Source organism: Perna viridis, chromosome 9, assembly GCF_037379345.1.
Source record: "Perna viridis isolate PV_CMFRI_1.1 ecotype Kerala chromosome 9, ASM3737934v1, whole genome shotgun sequence".
NCBI classification, from domain to species: Eukaryota; Metazoa; Mollusca; class Bivalvia; order Mytilida; family Mytilidae; genus Perna; species Perna viridis.
In genome coordinates this window covers 6,383,252-6,405,053 of record NC_142453.1, presented here as the reverse complement: position 1 = coordinate 6,405,053, position 21,802 = coordinate 6,383,252, and the positions used below count along the sequence as shown (strand labels likewise).

The window sequence follows — 21,802 nt, the reverse complement described above, 5'->3', positions numbered from 1 at the left end:
ATACGTGGAGTCTTGTCGATAACTCTATCGAGGCAGCGAGCGACGACGACGCAAGTACTGACTACTTTTTTCTTACCGGTGATTTCAATGACAATCAACAAAACCCAAACAACACGAAGCTCAATGATATTTTATCACGCTATAATCTTAGTCAATTAATTGACGAGCCAATTAACTTTTCTGAACACTCTTCTTCGACTATCGATCTTATTTTGACTAACAACTTAGTTTTGTTCCTTACACAGCTGTCGGTCCAATTGTTTTGGACCAGGTCAGATATTATTGTCCTGTCGTCGGATTTCTAAATTGTGAGAAGAGTATCCATTAAACATCTAAACAGAAAGTTTGGTTATATAATCAAGGTGGTTATTCCAAATACCGCAGAAAATAATCTCTCGTTGACTTGGATGTATTTTTCACAATAATGACATCAACAAGACAACGATTGATATAACAGATTGTATTATAGAAGCGGCTCAGGCAACAATACCTAGTCGGAACGTAAACGTTAGTAAGGACGAACCCCGATGGCTTACTGGTAATATTCGCCTACACATGCGACAGAAAAATAGGATCCATAAAAAAAGCAAGACGTACAAACAATCCTGGCAATTGGAAAAAGTTTCATACAATTTGCAATGAAGTAACAGATCTTATTCGTAAATCTCAGAGCGATTATCAAAATAAATTGATTAATAATTTATCTGAGGTCAAATCTTCGTCTCGTTCTTGGTGGAAGACATGCAATCTTATAACGGGCATGACATCTTCCAACTCGGGTATTCATCCTTTAGTGAGAGATGATAATCTTATGTGGTGTCCCCAGATGGGAATCAGCATCTGGTATGGAAAGTACCCCGACCAATTCAACTAAAAGTACCCAATCACACGTTCAGTCTGCAGACCATCTATTTCAATACAAAAATTCTGACTATTTTAAAATAATAAAACCATGTTCCATCACTTTAAACGATATATTTGACTACAACGATGACGAACCACATTGTATCATATCAAAATGTGGTATTAAAAATTGCAAAACAAGCAACATTCTTTTACCGACCATACTTGTCCAGTTCCCTTACAAACAAAACCTTCCATACAAGAAGTCACGATGACTTCCAGTTGCAAATCAACAAACTTAATATATGGATTAGAATGCAACTTATGTGGTTTAACATATGTCGGAGAAACGCAAGAACGATTAAATAAAAGAATGTGCGGTCATCGTTCGGGAATTAACACCACCAAATTCCCAACAAAACTTTAACCAACAAGATCATTCAATCCTCTCCATGACAGTTCGTATTTTAGAAAAAAAAGGCCATCCTACGAACAGTCCCGTTCTAAGTAAAAACTATCGTAGGGAAAGAGAGGAGTACTGGATACGGAGACTTGGTACTGCAATACCATAAGGATGCAATGACAACATCAAAAGTATAGGAAACCTTTCAAGCCAATATAACAACAGCATGAATGTGATGAATTTATTTGACAAAAATCCAAGACGGGAAAGGAGTCATGGCGATCGCCACTATACGTCACCCAAGTTACATGATGTCTCCTTCCTTTCATACAAAACCTCTTGGACTTCATCACATTAGAACCAAGTTTTATTCTATACCTCTCACTCTACTACACTCCCTTTACAAAATAAGTCTTGACACTCCTGTTTCTGACCCAACCTCATCATTATGCAGACTTGTTGCCATCATTTTGGATATTGGTTTCCACAGACTCTTTAAACCAGTTTGTGTGAAAAGTCAAGATGAAGAAAAACGATCATTTCTACCAAAGGTATAGATGCAATTAATTTGGCTAACATCCTCCATCATAAAAACGTTACCAACAAAATTTTCCTATATTTCAAAGACAAATCCATACCACTTATTTCATATTTCTATACTTCACCCATTGCATCCAAAATTTTCAATTATAAAAGGCTATTGCAGAACCCCGAGAGTAAGGACTCCAAGGCTAAACCACCTGACTGTTCTTGCAAAACCTCTCCATTCAAATATAGTCCTTCTGGTCACGTCGTTACGGAAGATTTAACCATTATCGAAAACGAATCTCTACGTAATATCCTTTCTAAAGGTCCCAAGTACCGTGAACCACGCTCCATAAATTGGAATTATAACTTTAAAGTTCTTATGGGTGCCGTCGAGGACTATGCAAGAAAATGGATAAAACGAGAACAAGAAGACATTGATTCTCTGTCAGAGTGGTTAAAGGCCGTGAGGTCTTTAATTTTGAAACGAATGAAAGTTTTAAGTAGGTCAATGTGTGCCAAGGCTACATCAGTTTTGAAAGACCCCGATGTAGCAAAAACATTATCTACTATACATGACAAATATGTTGTCGTACCAGCAGACAAAGCCCAAAACAACAATGCTTTTGTCTGCAAAACGTTTTATATCCAATGTTTATTATCAAAGGTAAACGTAGAAAATAATAACAGTGATCAGACCTATACTGCTACCACTCTCTCCAAAGAAGAGATTGTGGAAAACCATAAATCTGTGCTATCCTCTTTTGGTCTCTGTACCAAGGACGATGATTGTGATTTACCGTCTATGTACAACTTCACAAGAATCCATACAAACAACGTTTCATAGCTGGATCTGCAAAATGTACCACCAAACCTCTTTCAAAACTTTTAACGTCTATACTCTGTCAAAGAGGGTCTGCAGTCCTACCACAACACTTGTTACTCCTGTAGTGGTATTAATTCAATGTGGATCCTGAAAAATTCGAAAGATCTTTTGGAGACAATCAGTTCAAGACTATTATCTGAATATAATAGCATTAAAACCTGTGATTTTTGAACACTGTATACTTTATTCCCCATACTCAGTTAAAATCCCGACTTAAAAACATTATACATCGTTGTTTTTCCAAAAAAGATGGTACACCTAGATACAAATATAGATACAAGATTGAAGTCATCACTACAGAAGTTTTATGGTCGTCATCATGAACTCGTGGATCGTTATGAGGTATCCATCAGCACCAGGAAAACTGATTTATTCAACGGGCCAAAGTTAACTTTTCCTCGGTTGTCTACCCCGGACGACTTTTTATGAACAACTCGACGGCTGTTTCTATAAAAGGAGAGGAGGCTTACCCTACCGGTGCACCTGGTCCATGATCCCAGTTTTTAGGGGAGTCCGAGTTGCTCATTTACTTTTGTTACTTTGTATGTATGATTTTAGTTACTTTATGTTCTTTGTTGTGTATGTCTGTTTTCCAAGTCTGGACTTTGTCCCTAGATTACGTTCTTTTGATTACCGCTATAACCTTGATTACTCTTTCGACGAACTCGACAAATCGAACATGTTCAACGAATATTTTGCTTCACAGTGTGCATTAGACGATACTAATGCCACTTTACCAGAATTACGTCTTAACGGACCACAAAAGCTTGACAACATCATAATAACCGAGCGCGACGTTAATGATGTACTATCTATGTTAAATGCATCAAAAGCTTCCGGACCAGAATTCGCGTCTGTTAAGGGAAGCTGCTCGCGAACTCACCTACCCTTTATGTAAACTCTTTAACCTATATTTTACATTAGGAACTTTTCCATCTTCTTGGAAAAAAGCAAACGTGACTCCAGTCTATAAGCAAGGAGCACCAAGTGATGTAAAGAACAATAGACCCATTTTTTTTATTATGTGTCATGTCAAAATGCATAGAACGTTGTGTTTATAAATATATGCTCAACTTTTTGTTAGACAATGCTGTCATTACACCGTACCAGTCTGACTTCACTCGTGACGACTCGGTGGTTAACCAATTGTTAAATATCTCAAATGAAATTGGGAGGACACGACTGTGGAAAGGAGTTCAGGGTTGTTTTCTGTGATATCAGTAAAGCTTTTGATCGTGTTTGGCACAAAGGACTTAAAAAATATGGCATCTCAAGGGACATTTGAAAATGGACAGAGAATTACTTGTCTGGCAGATGCCAACGTGTTGTATTTAACGGGTGTAATTAAGACTGTGTGGATATAAACGCAGGTGTTCTGCAAGGTTCTTGTTTAGGACCTTACTATTTTATTTATAAATCGAGGAAAAGCAAGCCGAAGTGAGAATTTTTGCGGATGACACTGGTATTTTTGTTATTGTTGATAATCCAGTGTTGTTGACCGAAATGCTTAACTCTGATCTAGACGCTGTCTATAATTGGGCCCAAAACTGGTTAGTAACGTTCGATTAAAAAAAAAAAAACGAGGCTTAGACGATTTCGCGTAAAGTAATCAAATCTATCCATCCAGTAGTCCAGATGAACACTATGCCTATACAAGAAATTGTCAATCATAAACATCTCGGCATCACTATATCAAATAACGGGTCGTGGCATAATCAAGTTTTGAAATGAATGAAAAATTCTTAAAGGAAATGTTTGGAAAGTGAATTCTAAATTTTATTTTTACATTTTGAAAAGAAAATAATACAAAATTTAAACTGGCTTTTGTCTAATAGAAGGACGTCCCCTCTGGTTTCAAAGTTCAACGAGGTATTACTAAAAAAAAATCAACGAATCACAAATTCATATAAAAATTCGATTTCCATTATTAAAAATATAATTTCTATTAGATATATATTTTTTAAAGTTGAAGATGATTACAAACATCAGATTGATAATAAAAGTTTTTTAATATTTGAAAATGATTTTCTAATATTAAAATATGTACATGTGTTTCAATATTAGAAATTGATTTTTTTATATTACACTGTATAAACAATTGTAGAATTGTTTATATAAACCTTATTTGTATAACGAATTGGTTTTATGATGAAAGTTAAATATGTTGATATTGAAAATTTATATTTTTAATATTAGAAATAGGGCTTTTTGTCCACTTTGGCTTGTCATAAGTAAGAGCTTTTTTGTGAGGTCGCTCGTGTGTCAATTTAATGTTTGTAAAAAGGTTGTTTGGATTCGCCAATATATTGGAAGTCACAAATAGGACAGAGGAGTAATGAATGATCGAAAGAGTTAAACCTTAGTTTGAGCGTTATTTTTACTATAATTGCGTTCAACGTAACAAAACCGACGATCCCTATAGATACGTCTATTCGTTCGTCAATTTAGTGGAAATATCTAATAAAATATTAATAGATACTGATCAAGAATGCCTTCTAGGTCAAAAGTAATCTGTATTCATTTTATAATCGTTCATTGTAAAAGGGTGTTTGAACAATTGTAGTATTTTCAGTAGATTTATATCTTGTTATCAAACTTAATAACGCTGAATCTTTATTCCTTTAACTTTTTGGGGAAAAATGGTTATCAGTATTCAACGACGAACGCTGCAAAATGACCTCTTGATCTTGAAGATAGAGGAACTGGGATCCTGGAAGTTTGGATTAATCACCTCCTCTTTGGAAGACTCTACTTTGACCGTGATTTCTTCCAACTCTGAGGAACTCTTCGCATGGATGTCTCGAAGGTGGCGTTTCATATCTGTCTTCCTTCTTCTTTTCTTGCTCAGCCTTACAGGGCACGAGTAGGTAACCATTAATCTGAAATGTTGGTCATCGCAATGCCTCTGATAGCCAGCTTTTGTTGAGAAATGGGATTTCTGGCATCCCGATATAGGGAATCCCATACCCTTCCTGTATGCTAAAAATTAAATCCTCATTGAAGTCCCCATCAGCAAATGATTGCACTTGGTTCATAGCTGAAAAAAATAATGTAGTGTATTAAACTGGCTAAACGACTGCACCCCAAATGGGAAGCTAGGTATATCCCAATTCAACCGTGCAACAACAAGGCTTACATTATCCTATATTATCAAGGTTCAGGCATTTGTCAGGTAGTTGCCATGATTCCCTTATTTGGCAAGGAAGCAATTTCCGCTGTGCCAATGACAATTTTAATGCAGAAAATACAATGTACGTAAAATTCAAAAGACCCTATCCTGGCAAAATTTCATAAAACGTTTCTGACTCCGGATAACCAATGCTTCCGTACTTCGATTCTTGTTAACTGACATTTGTGTCAGTACATTGCTGTTAAATAGTTCTTATAGATGCATGTCATGATACACTGTATACATATTTTAGTGTCGAGAGCAGGATGTTGTTTCAAGTACTACTAGTATAAAAAATCTCTTTATTAAGGAAGCACTGTCATGGATGAAATGGAACATTACACAGCCTAATTCTTCTCTCCCCCAAAAAAATGAGTCACAGAATGTGACTAGATATTTCTTTATTAAGTCGAATATTTATTGGGAACTTAAATTAGGCGACCTCGTCGTGAGAATTTTGGTGACTTATGTATGGGAAAATTGTGAACTTCAGTTTCCTCAGGGGGAATTGTGAACTTCAGTTTCCTCATGATAGGGCAATACTGAAAACTCTGAATGAATAATCGATTGAGTCGTTTTCTGATTCGATATTTTCACGTATCGGTTTAGGGTGGTCTACATGCACGATCTGGACATTGTGATCGGTACAACTTTAAATTTTGTACGTAATTTCCGAAAGTTTTCTGGTAATTCGATATGGATTAGTTCATCCCAAGCCTAACTTCTGGTTAGCTTTCGGGAAATAATACCATCGAAAGACTTGTTGGCCATTGTAGAAATGCCTTCCCTTCAGTTTTACGTGATGGTACCGAAACGACGTGTCCTAGATAAGCTACCTCGTCTTCAAAAAGTGAACACTTTTTCGGTTTCAACTTAAGATTTGCGGCGCATGGTCTAGTGATTACCATTTGTAGATTATCGAGTGTCTCCTGGAACGTTTTTCCAAAGGTGATTACATCATCATGACAACACATCTGCCATCGCAAACCACTAAGTACAATCTCCATCAGCCTTTCAACTGTAGCCGGACTATTTGTCAAACCAAATGACATCCTCTTGAACTAGTAAAGCTGCGGTATGTGGTAAATGCCGTTTTCGCTTTGTCGTCATCGCTCGTTTGATTTATCAATATCCACTGGCTAGACCAAAAGTACAAAAATGTTAAGCCCTACTTAGAGAGTCTAGATTTTCGCTGATTTTTGGAAGCGGATAGGCATATTTTCTTGTGACGGAATTCAACTTTTGGTAGTCCACACAGAAACACATTTCAGATGCGTCTTTCTTTTTAACAAGAATAATTCATGCCACCCAAGGAGAGTGTTACTTTGCTCGATATAATCCTTTTCCAGCATTTTGTCCATTTCTTAATCACACTTCTCCCGCATTACAACCGGCATCCTATGGTGGAAGTTTAGATTCCCTAACAAAACAGTAAGTCAAGTCCCAATATCCCTGATCAATCTCCCAATTCAGCAATGATAACTGTTTGATCAAATAATATGTCTCCTATCAAAAGTTTGATTCGCGTTTGCCTTAAGACTTTAAATGGTTCCACATCTGCGGTTATAAGCTTGGAATCAACATTGTTTCACTCAATTTCTACACCAGATACATTTTTAAACTGTTCTTTTGATATTAGTTACTGCGGAACTTGTATCAATCAACATTTCACAAATAGTGTCCCTAATTTGGACACATGAAAACCAACAATATTTAGAAATAGCAGACAATCAAAAAAAGTAGGTCCTTGTACTTTATTATTATCAATTGCATTTGAACAACGGGCTGGACATTTGGCCCCAAGTTCAGCCTTTCTATTTTAAAGGAACTGATGTTTATTCTATTGTGAGAGATGAAATGTGAAATGACCAATTTCATTACATGTATAACACGCATCATTGTTTCTATTCCTAGTTCCTGGTCTCCTATTTGATATAGCTCTGAAGCTATGTTGTTGCTTTTCAGCTCTTGTCAATTCTGCATAAGACTCTTGTATAAGTCTTACGGATTCTGCTAGTTCTGCGATTCTTGTGTCTTGTGTGGTGCTAGTCAACTGCTGGCTTCCGTTAACCGCAAACACGTGTGTTGTATTTACTTCTGGTCGTGGTTTCCTCAGTTGACTTTTATGAGAGTCTTCAAATACCTCGAACTCTACTGCCAGAGAAATAGCCCGGTCAAATGTAGATGGGTGGGAGAATAGAACATGACATTTCAGTTCTGGGTTTATTAAGCCTGACACATATTGTTCAATTACAAGAGACTCGCGCATACTCATAGGAATATTAAGAAATGCACGACTTGCCAATCGCTTAAGGCTATATTCATACTCTGCAGCAGTTTCATTTGTATTCCTTCTCCGCGACCGGAACTCGCATCTGTGGACAGTGTCTCGCTCTGGTGGACTAAACCTTTGGCATAGTACAGACGTAAATCTGTTATAATCACTTAAATTGTTCACACTATGATCACTCAGAATTCTTTTTGCAACTCCACGTAAACTTATTGCTAGCCAATGTTCTAGCTGCTTCTTGAGGTGTCCACTGATTCCAGATGGCCACTTGTTCAAAGTGACAAATATTATCTGGCCATTCTGAATGCACACATTGCCATCTCCTACAATTTCATATAAATGTACACGCCTGACAAGTGATACTTGCATACATTAATAATCAAGCATAGTACATTTCAAGGGAATGTGTAAAGTTGCAGGGTTCATTGCCGGAAAATATCAAATTCATTTGTACTCGTTGCAAAACAGTCAGAATCGTTCAGGAAAATTCTCACGATCTGTCCTGTTTCCTGGTTTGGAACCCCCTTTTTATAAGAAAAAATACATATATTTTGCAAAATTAGTACAAAAACGCACTATTATGAGCATTGCATCTTGCTTTTTCCACGATCTACCCTTTTTTAAATATTTTGGATCCGCCTCTGCGATCGCTTTTATCTGTCTATCGGAAGTATTACATATAATCCATATTCAAAACAGGTTGTAAATATTGTGTTAATATTGTTTCGTTTAGAAATAGTGAGAGTAAAAAGAATAAAGGAGTATAACTTGTAATGCCCTTTGAACCCTGTTCCTTAATTGATTTCTCAATTAAAATAAAATTAAATGTTGTTTCTTACTATGTCCAACTTATAGATTCACTGAACATTCCGTACCTGAGTCAAAGTTTACATTTTCGGCTATTTTGGTTCATTATCGACTCTACTCTTTTATAGTATGTACAATTATAAACTATGTGACTAGTCCATCTGTATTTTTGGTCTATGAAGCTTCTTGTAAATATGATTTTCAATTAACACATTAATGGTTAAGGATTTTTTCTTATATCCTTTCAGATTTGCATAGGAAAATAGTATAATGAAACTGTCCACAAGTTTTTTTCAGCTGTCACAGAAACAGTTTACAGCCTGAAATATAATTTTTCTAGAGAGTAGCTTCTGATAGAACCCATGTGGAACAGAAGATGAAACCTATCAAAAACTTTTGCAGGGAAGTATGCCATTAAATTTGATTGGTATTGTAAATTCAATTTTCTTTGTGTGCAGTTCTTTGACAAACATGCTTTAAACTTTAGTAAAGTAAATTATTCTTTGTACAATAAAATTTAACATTTATTACATTTAAGCATGTTTCCAGAAATATTTTTATATGCCAAGTATGCAAAAATATAGGACTAGTTTTCTAAGAACAATTAAAAGGTTAATACATGTAGAAATATTACTATAGTTAACAAATACGGAGCGTGTATTACATTTATAGAAATAATATTATAATAGAAACTTGAGTTAGGGACACTAGCAACGTTTAATGACAAATAGTAGATCTATAGTATATTTGTGTACGCCCGATACCGATAAAAAAACATGCCAGATACTTAAATAATTGTTGACATGAGCATTATTTAAGTAAGGTCAATTCTGAGTAATTACACTACTTCTGGTAACGCGACCCCATTGTTATCTTATTGAATTAAGTTTTTTTTATCATTTGATGTGTTCCTTGAACATAATATACATTAAACTGATTAAAATAAATTACTCTATGGCTGTCTCGCATGGTCTCCCCATTTTTTCAAGTTAGATCATCTGTATGTCGGACTGTCAACTATCATCCATTAAGATTTCAGATTATTGTGTTCGTAAATTTTAGAATCACTAAACATAAATAAAACAGACTTCTCAAAAGAAAGCCCTACACAACTGTGGTCACTTTATTGCAGACTTGTCAAAACCTATAACGTCCAGTGGATCCATATTTTAAAATAGCAACAAAGATTGTATTGACTCCTATGTAAATGACTTTTTGATCTTTTTTATGATAACTTGTGATCAGAGGTTTGATAGAAGTATTTACTATCAGGTCCTTCATGCACACAAGTTTTGTTACTATGTTTTATGTGCTTAAAAATAGTTTGTAGATTTTAGTTGGTTGATTTTCGATAATCTTCTTCTATACAACTATACCGTTTAACATACTGAATTGAATTTACTATATCACTGTATAATATATTTATATTAAGGTCCTAAATAGTTGAGCTGATAAGAAATTCAACACAGCTAACAATTGCGGTTAAAAATTAATGTAAGTGAGATATTTTAACCCAAACCAGTTACGACAAATGTATACACCTCTTCTTTATGAATCCCCGTCAACAGCTTTAGATGCTTTCATACAATATTAAACAAAATCAAACTTCACTGCCTGATATACGGCTAGAATCTTTTGGCGCCAATTAAGATTTATGGTAGGTAAACTTGAGCCAAATTGAGGTTCACTGTTTGTACACTCAGTAATGAACAATATTGCCAAATTCGTCAGTCAAATTGTCTGATTTGGAAATGAAAAAAAAGATAGAATCCGACAGAGAGAAGCCAGTTATCATTGTAGAAGATAATAACCTTCACCATTTGTAAAAATGGAGACATATGGTGGAAATGTACAACCAAGTCTTGTACAGCCATATGTTTCCTCTAATATTGTACTGATTTGAGTGGACCACATACAAGAGATGAATCCTCAGAAATTAGAAAGACAGATTATTAAAGTTGCCTACAGGAGGAGAGCGGTTGACATGGAATCAAAGATCATCATTTCAAGTAACCGATATTTATTTTGGTTTATTTTAAATTGTCTATTAACTAAAGAGAAAGTAATATTAGTTTGACATGTTGTGGTTAAATTTGCTATATTTCGAATACCCGAAGAAAAGAAACTTGAAGTATGTTCGACAATCAATGTACAGAGAATGTCGAAAGTTGCATCGAACTCAACTTAAAAATCAGGCAGAATTCAACAGTATTATTGAGACAATTTAGGTGAAAACAAACAAGGGTAGATAATTTATAATGATAATGTGAGAGAGATGTTTCCTGGTTTCATTATCAAATTCAATCTCGGTCTATCGTAGTGGAGAAATGTTTAGTCCAAAGGACTGGTCAAAGAGTACAAGAACAATAATAGTGATATAATTAAATGCTTACATTATTTCTTCCGGCAAGTGTTTCTACAATTACAGGAAATTGCAGACTGTTTTATGGAGGAATAGATGACTAACATGCCTTATGACACTTGCAGTGAAATGTTTGCTGACTATATCCTGTCGACGTATATTGATGAGAACGCGCCATTTTCACATCCAGTATGGGCAGACCCTCCATCACTCAAACGGAAAACCAACAACGGACCTAAGACTTTCCACAACAATACAATGAACAATTGCAGTCTTATTTAGACTTTGAATTAATCAGACACTGCAGGAGTATCCAACCTTTTTATGCAGACTTAATCGGTCACTGATTTTTATCTGTTAATACATGGGTTTTGTTTTAAACTTGCATATCAACTTTAGTTCTTTATAATAATTTGCCTTGTACTTAAGCGTACTATTTATACAACCTTTTTCATCGTAATCACTGTCGTTGTTGATTCCTCAAAAGAAGTTGCGGTTTTTTACAGGCAATTGGAATGGATTTATCTATACTTTGAAAGGTTCACATATATCCGTTTTAACACACACACATTCGCGTAAACTCACATTTTCATTATGCTTTAGATTTGTATGCAAAATAGTTTTTCTCCTTGCAAACTCTTGTTTTCTACCTTAGCCGGGGGCTTGAGCGCTCTGCCCACAGAGCAACTGGGTTGTGTACCCCAGGTGGTGGAATGGGGTCCCCCTGGTATGTTGTTAGGCTATAATACGAAAAACCTGAACGTAAACCATAGTGGTGCACCGTGTTGGGAAAGATGATACGTTCCTCGCACGTTAAAGAACCCTACTGTGGCATTTTCCCGGAGTAGGAACCACAGGGCTCCGCCACATGAGGCTAAATTGCCCGACCCTTCCCACCTCTCCCTATTTCTAGTGGCAATCACAATTTGTCGACCCCATTATCCCTGTATCCCATCCCATTTTTCATTTCGTGTTTATTTTATCATCCACTTCATGTTCATCGCCTGAATATAGCTGAAATATTGCTGCTCCGGCGTTAAACACCAACAAACAAATAGAAGTTTTATGGTTTTGTGGATCGCTACGGTGTATCCGTCTGCGCAATGAAAACTGATTTGTTCAAAGTGTCATAGTTTTCCTTTCCTTTTTCGTCTTCACCAGACATGACATTTTATTTCCACCTCTGCGGGTCTTCCTAGTAAAGCAGAAGACGCTTACCCTACCGGTGCACCTGCTCCATGCTTTCAGTTTTTCATAGAGTCCGAGTTGCTCATTTGTTTTTGTTACTTTTTATGTATAGTTTTAGTTACTTTATGTTCTTTGTTGTGTATGTCTGTTTTCCATGTATGGTCTTTGTCCCTATATTACATGCTCTAATTAACGCTATAACCTTGGTTCCATTGATTACTCTTTATACTAGTTTACCAACGTTTTTCTTTTTTCTGTTAACAATTATTGCGTGAACATTTCTGATTCTAAAGGGTTGCAAGTATTGTATTTTGTCTAACGTTCTCGTTTCAATTTCTTTTAAAGTTTGAAAACTGTTCAATGATATCATTTTTGTCAAGATTTCCTTTCATGGTAATAGAGATAACATCCATATATCTGTCTGATTCTTTAAGATAAAATCTGGGAGCCGGTTGAAACTTCTTGTAATGGCGATATATTTAAATCATCCGAAGCATCTACATCATTTAATGACGGTGATATTAGATCGGTATTGGGGGGGAGTGGGGGTGCTTCAAAATTAAAATGTCAATGTGACGAAGAATTCATTTGAGATTTGAACGAATTCGATTCCTTTGATGTATCCATCTGCACCATGAGAAATGATTTGTTTAACGTGTCATAATTTGCCCTTCCTCTTTTGTCTACCCGGACATTTTACGAGCAACACCGAGGATGTTGCCAGAAAAGCAGAGGACGCTTACCATAACGATGCACCTGGTCTATGCTCCCCGTTTTAGTGCAGTCCGAGCTGCTAATTTACGATTATTTCTTTGTACGTTTTTTGTTTTGTTATTGTATGTTCTTTGTTGTATGTGTCTGTTTCCCTCTCCTCGTCTTTACCCCTGGATTATAGTTTTTTAAATTTCCGCTAAAAAATTGGTTTCCTTTGTTACTCTTTTATTTTTCGAACACTCGAATCATCTCTATACTTTATTTTTGAACTGTATTTTAGTGATTTTATTTGGCTCTTTCTTCCCTTTTCCGACTTTTCTCCAATTACACTGTGTAGTTGTACATGGAAATTCGGCCATGATAGCTCCAGATACTGTACTCGTTAGCTCAGTAATACGGGTTATTTTTGAATTGTCAATAGCAGATAATCATTATTTTACATGTATTTCTATCAAAATTGTGTGTTGTGTTCTTGTTTTTGTTCTTCATTTACATTTCTGTAAGTGAAAACATCTCGGGGCAAGTTCAGATTTATCTCCTGAAATTTTGGCAATCACTTTCCTGAGAAAAGTGGTAAGAACTGATTTCTTCAAAGTAAGAGAGAGTCTTCAATTGTTGGTTTTTGAATTGACATCGTTATGCGATGTCATGTGAAAAAAAAAATTTGTTTTGAAATGTCAGCTTTTGAAACATTAACATAGGACATCGATATATACCGACTAAAAGGAACATCTCGCTTTCGCCATATGTAAGGAATAGTAAGAACATGGAAAGTTTTATCCAAAAGTCACATTCTATAATTAAAATTAACCGTTTGACATATTTATTTATAACTTTATCAAAAGTGTAACTTATACATGTACTAATATATAAAAATGTTCATCTTTCACATGCAATACCAAACAGACCACGTAAACTTAAGTATATCAATTAAAATGTGGATCCAAGTATGTCACTATGTGTTTAGAAAATTAACGTCCGGAGCAGTTTATAATTCAATGTGTTGACTACATGTATTAAATCATTTATAGTGGAACAGATTTCTTAATAAAGCATCAACAAGATACTGATCAAGAACTCCTTCCGGGTCAAAGTTTATCTGTATCCATTGTATTATTGTACATTATGGAATGGTGTTTTGACAATGTTAGTATTTTCAGTAGATTAATATGTTGTTATTCAACTTCAATTATGAATTCCGCTGTAGATTAAGCTTTTAAAAGAATTAAATGGAAAAGAACTGAAAACTGATATCATTCTTTTTCATATGGTTTATCCCGCACTCTTAGATGTATTTGTTAGATTTTTCCGAAATCAATGACACAAACTTTACTTTATTTTAAAAATATTTTACTATTTAAGAAATAGGTAAATTCTTTATGCGCAATATAAACTTTAATCTTTAATATATATAATATTTCAATATTGACTGTAATTAGCAAAAGCATTAGTAATGTTAGTTGAAACATAAAATTAAGCAAAACACATTTTTCTGCGAGATTCTTTGAGATAACGCCAAAGTATTCTTTAATGTTACCATAATCTTTAAAACTCTAGAAAAATAGATAACAAGGTTCTTGTGTACGGTATCGCTGATTCTTACAAATATTTAAAACCGTAAAGTTACAATCATTTGTACGAATTAGGCAGAAAGTGAATAATCTGAAACTCACATATCTATCGACTTGACATTTTACTTCCACTAAAAGAAGTCTTTTTTTTTATTTTGATTAACCAATGTAAAGCCTCTGCATCACTAGAAAAGTTTTAAATTCTTCATCAGTCTAAGAATCGATTACTCAATAGCATTTGTCATATGTTCATTTGCAGTTCATTTCAATTAAACAATAAGTAATTCGATCAAAATTATAGGCGAATTATTGTCTTTATTTTTGACAGTACAAACAGTCAGAGTGGGTAGGGAATAAAGACATACAACTCTTTCAACCACTGCCTGATTTTTACAGAGAATGATATTTTAAGTATGAATAGGTACAAATGCAATTTTAAATGATGACGGATAATGATACAAAATGTAATAAGCATAACTTTAATAATTTCATTTCAATTATTTATCGACAAAAAATCAAAGTAATGGTAATTATAAGTTTAAGTGACTGATAAGAAATTGAAGGTATAAAAAATGTATGTGCATTACAGTGTGAATTAATGACAAAATAATTTTCATTTTTAATAGAAATATTTATACAATTTTGTAAATTAGTTTAAAAGCTTGCACTTTCACAAATCATCAATAAAAGTACTGCATTGAAAATAACGTTTCTCGGTTAATTTGGTATGAGTATCGAATCTAGTTTCCCCTTAATAAATGTGTCATCCGATAATAAAGTACAGAATATACATCCATGGAGGGAAGAAAATGTGTTTGCCTGCACGGTTGGTGTTGGTTGTATATGTTGTGGTCATTGAAAACTTGTAACAAAAGATACTGTCAAAAGCACTGTCGATAACGTCTGATAAAGTGTCGAATGAGAAAAAGCCCAAACAAAAACAACAGAAAAAATTGCCAATAGGTGTATATGTACATGAAATCTTTCACGAACTCGATATAGGTTAATAACAAAATCACCGAACTGATAGGCAGTAGTCAAAAAAAGGGAATAATCAAAAGTCAATACCAGAGGTAAACATGGGAATCCAGGTTAAAGCGGTAATCAAAAGAATGTAATCCAGGGACAAAGACCAGACATGGAAAACAGACATACACAACAAAGAACATGAAGTAACTAAAATCATGCTCTGCCTTTTTTTGAAACATCCGCCGAGTTGCTCATAAAAGTCAAGTTCGGGGTAGTCGAAAGAGGAAAGGAAAACTATGACACAGATGAAAGGAATGTTGACAATTCTGAATGAAATTTCATAATGTTTGTCGTAAAGTTTGGCAATAGTTTTCCTTTACCGTCGATTTCCAAGTGTAGGTCAAGATATGATGCTGGCTGACTTCACAGTGTCTTTAGTATCCTTTATCTCAAGTTCTTTGGGGTAGATGCGATGTATCAAATCCCCAAAATTAGGATTGTTTAAAGAGGATACGTCACCTTTATAATGGAAACTGTGATGGAAGTCATTGCAAGGGTACTAAACAGATTCAGGTATTTCCTCGAACTTCTTGCAAAATCGGGAAAAAATAATGATTTAACATGACGTTATCAGATTGTCGAACGACTTATATTTTGAATTACGCCCGATGATTTCGAAAGACCTGTCTGCAGTAGTAAGAGAGAAATAGAACGTCTGCCGCTGCGTGAAGCTTGGTATTTTTATAATGAAATGTATGGTATGACAGCACGCACTAAATCTCCCGATTCTACTACGGTTCATTATTTCCGGTATATTTAAACAGAAATGTGTTAAGTCAATATTGTCGTGAAACAGAACTCCTAATGTTGATACTGTTTTGTTGATCTTTGCACTGTAAAAAGGCTTAGAAGGGTAGGCCCCTTATTTTCTCTTTCTGCCTTTCCCGTAGATTCTTCATATAAAAAGCTGATTTACTATTTTATTTGTTTACTCGCACGGATTTACGTGTGCCATTTCTGTACAGCTCAAGGTTATATATTCTAGCAGCACCTTTATTTCATTTACCATGATTTATTAAAAAAAATATTACATGTATACAATTTCAAGTTTCAATTTTGGCTTGACTATGTACTTTATAGAAAAAATGGTCTAAACAAAAAATAATTTGTACTTTTTGTGGATCTTAATGAAATAACCCACTAATATATTCTTTGTGTGACAATTCTCATTTTAAAAAAAATATCAAAACGGGTGCCATGACACCTCATAAACGGTGTTTCTACAACAAAATTTAAAAAAAATACAATTAGAAAATAATGTAAATCTGAAAGATGTATGTCAAATACCCGTCAATTTGACGATTTCACTCAGGACGTCTTCTGTATTTGAAATAAACTTTGTTTGAATTCTGCTTCACTGGAGATCAAGTCCCTAATTATTATTTATATATAGCACAGAAAATCTATGTAATGAATCCTCTGATAACACCACTACTAATTTCTGTGAAGATATTTGTTATCAGAGGGATACATGCAATCAATAAACTTCTCATATATTCTTTAATATAAATAGAAGGACTTGTAGCAAGTCTAGAGATCTAGATATTAGGCAATATTTAAATTAAATGTTGAAAAATTGTGGATTATATCCCTAAAATGTCCTTTTTGCAGGGTATTTCAATAATTTATATAATTATTATTACACAAACGTGTACCGAATATTGCTTAATAATTTATATTAAGGAAAAAATATGTGGGTACAACTCGGCCTAAGTATACAAAGATCTAGAAGGACATCAGTTGAAGGTTTATGAATGTTTGGTTTTTTTTTATTGTAACATGTATCGTTGCCCTGTTACATGTTACAAATGTCTTCTATTAGTTTTACTGCTGCCACGAAAAATCCCGATTCTCTCTCAGGCGAGTGACATTCACGCACAATTACCATTACAAAAATCACTATGAAATTAGCCGATACCTTTTTGTTATTTCACGCTGACATGCATTTTTCTATGAATTTTCAATTTTTACTTTCACAAATATTTATGGCAAATGCAGTCCCAATAACTGTTTTGTCTATTTGTTGTATATCAAATTTGATCATTACATGAGATTCATATTGACCATGTATATTAAAACATACAATGACGTGTTATAATACTCATTTATAGCATACTTAGTAAGTTAGACAGGAACATAACATTTACAATGGTATATAATAACAATACAGATACTAACTAATTACACATAATAACTACCTAATAATGTCTTTATGTAATTTCAAAACGTATTTGTAATTCAATTAGAAATAATAAATACAATAAAGGATGTGGTGTGTTAGGTGTTTTTATGACGCCGCAACATCGTAGCTATACAGCTATTTTTAATAAAATATATGATTAAGACAATATCTAGTCATTGATTGGAGTATCATAGCCTGGTTTACTAGAGAACGGAAGTGGGTACTGTCTGAAAAATGTGAATTCTTATTATCGATGACAAAATGTTCATTTCAACCAATCATCCAAGTATCACAATCTATTTAAGCAGCAGAGCGTTAACATTGAATTTGCTTTTAGCTTTTAGCTTTGATCTGTAACTTCTTTATAGTAGTTTTCTGTTGTTTGCTTATATCTCTTTTCCGGTAATTCTTGATCATACAGATGCAATATACAAAACTACAATTGCAAATTTCAGTCGTTTTAATGCAGACACCTAGACTATGATAAAAAAAATCTTTTTACATATAAAGGATATTTGTTTAAAATGACTTGTTTCGTTAATTTAATCTAACAAAACAAATCATCTTCATGAGCTGCCCTGTACTTGCACATAATGTCCTTAGTTACAACCATATATTAAACCAACGAAGAGGAATTAACCGCAAAGCGAAAAGTATTCTTTATTACGCTTAGCCGTCCGAGTGGTTTAGGACTCTAGACAGTGTCGGCGATGTCGAAACATATCACAGCGGATTATAACTAAACATTTTTTTACACATTTGACAGTTCTTTCATCGTTTGGCTCAGAGTCATAAATTATAAAGTTATGTTTCATGTATTAAACATGACCCGATAAAGCAGTGTGCAAAACAAAATCATCATGTATATTGTATATATATACACACGTCTCAGAGAATGTGACGACTCTATTCGCTACACTGCTCCATCGGATCAAATTGATACAACGAAAATAGTTTAAGCATAGAAAGATTTGAAAAATTGAGTAAATGTGTGCCAGCCTTACGCGGGACTCGAACTCGTACCGTTGTCAATTACAATTTGGCATTTTTTGCGGTAAGACTCGTAACGCAAAAAATAAATTACTGTAAATAGTTTCGTCGAATGACTTTATATTACGGTTTGCAAATCAAAAAGTGATCGAAAACATTGATCGTAGAAACCGCAACAAAAAGGCGGGGAAAATATAGCCTGGCTTACAATACACTGTAGGACTTAAAACAGCATTGCAAAGGACATATGAAAGTGAGGTGAATTGAAAGATTTTAATCAACTTTAAGGAAGGCAAATACAATGACGAAGAGTGGGAAAGTTTTTTCTTGACACATGCTTCGATATGTGGGAAGTATGTAGTTTGGCTAGTTTCCGTATGCCAAATTCACGATTGCCCCATGCCCCATGTACCATTGTCACAGACAAATTATGGATTGAATGATATTATAAATTGTTTACCAAAATTATCAACATTCAAACCCCTAAAGCAGTGAGACTTCATTCCGTTTGATTCATTTCTTTGTGTAGGATTTGGTCTCCTATTTAGATTTGTACTTATCTGGAGAACTTATTTAACAGAAATTAATTATTATTAATCTTCCCATTTGTTAAGCTCTTATACTGCCAATGAAGGGGTTTTCCTTCAAACAAGTGTACGGCACACCAAAAGTTACAATGTTTAAATTAGATGGATATTGTTTTTTTTTTTAAATCAATCTAAATTTAATTTATTTTATATTCTGAACAAGTCAGTTGTTTTGTTTTATATGTTTTTGTCATCCTTTATAATCATTGGCCAGACAGCTACTTTACCCCACATTTTCCCTATTCATATATATAAAAACATAAATGCTATTGTCGTGTCATATTTAGTACAATTACATAGATCAGCAGTGTATTTGTAGATAAATACATAAATGGTTTGTATAAAAAGAAGAAAATCTTGTGTCGATTTCAGACACAATTCCTGTTTCAAAAGGTAAGGGTTTAATTATTTTAATAATATATTGCTTTTTTAATCAACCTAATAATTCGTTCCAAAATATTTGCATGTTGAAACACGGGAACCACAACTACAACCTTGCCTGCAAATGCACACAATGTGTAAAAATGTGTAAAAATGAAATATTGATTGCTCAACTTGGCATTCTGTTTTACAAACATAAGTCTTGATCTCTTAAGCGAATTAGCTTTCCAGACAATATTTCATAATTATCTTAAATAGCTACCTATCCTCGTTATTCCAGTCAGTATTGTATTATTTTTGTGCAATACTGAAACCCTGTTATTTAAGCATTTTCTATTTTCTGTTACTCTATTATTTTAAAAATATTTTGTATATTTCAGAATTAAACTACATCTTAATGAAAATGAATAATGTATTTCTTCAGGCGAATGTTTTTTAATTGTAGAAAAGTTTATCTGCTGCATAATAAAGTTCAACAAGGAGGATTTTAGGCCTTTCCAGTTTTTATCTTTGCTATTTAACGTTAAAGACTTTTTTACAAAACATTGAAAAATTCTGTAAACGAAAATCAAATTAATTACTTGCTTTAGCACAGTTTTTTGTGTGTAAACTAGCTTTTCTTTCATATTTTTATACAAATATGCAACTGGAGATCTCTTTGTCTCGTCTTTGAATCTATTGTGTTTTAGTTTGTGCACATGCACAAATGTTTGTATGCGTGTACTTGGAATTGTATAATCCTAACTATCAGCTACAACCCTTGAATAGAGAATGATAAGAGATGGGTTTCAAATTTTTATGATATATTCATATAGAAATGAAACATCGAAGAATGGAATTGGGACTCAATTTGGTATAGGGATTTTGTCCAATTGAGGGAATTTTTGAGTATGGCAAAAGATAGCGTGATATCACAAAACAAGGATTTAAGTGTTTATCAATAGAGAAACATTGCAAAAATAATTGCAAACAATTTCGCGCGGTGCACCTGGTACATGCTCCCAGTTTTTTTGGTGGAGTCAGAGTTGCTCAATTGCTTTTGTTACTTTGTATGTATGATTTTGGTTGTTTTATGTTCTTTGTTGTGTATGTCCGTATTTCATGTCTGATCTTTGTCCCTGGATTACATTCTTTTGATTACCGCTATAACCTTGGTTCCCTTGATTACTCTTATGATATAAATGGTCCTAAATTTTCTTATACCTATTTGATTAATTAAAACTGGTAATTATAACCGAACAAAACCTATTGATATTTGTTCCTTTTTATATATTCTATTACATATTTTCTGTCTAATTTCAGATGATGAATACAGTTATTACATTCATGTGTATTGCATTATGTTTGTCTGTTGTGTCAGCGACTGAAAAAAGTTGTACAAAAGAAATCGGTGGAAAGGCTTTCAAAGTACCACGTGGAAACAAACAGTTTTTTGTAACCGATTGTACCTTTTGCTGGTGTGTTAATGGAAGTGACAGGGCTAATTGCGTCTACATGGAATGTCCTGAATGGTTTGGACATGTGTGTCCATTAGGCCAGTCTTATCGTAAAGTTCCTGGGCTGTGCTGTAGACAATGCATGTAATGAGTAGAAAATAAAGAAAAGTTAGTCCGTTTTTTTTTTTGGTTACTTTTTCATATTCAATCAGATGTAGATCAATTTTAATTTTCCTTTCTTCCATGTCATACACCAACACACCAATACTGTTCACTCTCTTCCAATACAAGTTCGCAATTTTTGTTTTTTTTTTTTTATTTGACGTGCTCAAATTTCACAAGAACACAAACTTTATTAAACAAAGTCCCTCAAACAGCAGTGTAATACTTAACACGACGCAATTGTCTTCAACTCTAGAATCCTGTTCAGGTGTGCTTA

At 34.1% G+C, this 21,802-nt stretch overlaps 1 long non-coding RNA gene across 1 annotated transcript; it reads left to right on the top strand.

The window, feature by feature from the left end:
- The first annotated feature begins 19,827 nt into the window (after positions 1–19,827).
- LOC148606475 (uncharacterized) lies at positions 19,828–21,546 on the top strand. Its single transcript, XR_015915152.1, has 2 exons — positions 19,828–19,939; positions 21,230–21,546. It is a non-coding gene; the product is annotated as an uncharacterized LOC148606475 (long non-coding RNA).
- Positions 21,547–21,802: the final 256 nt, after the last annotated feature.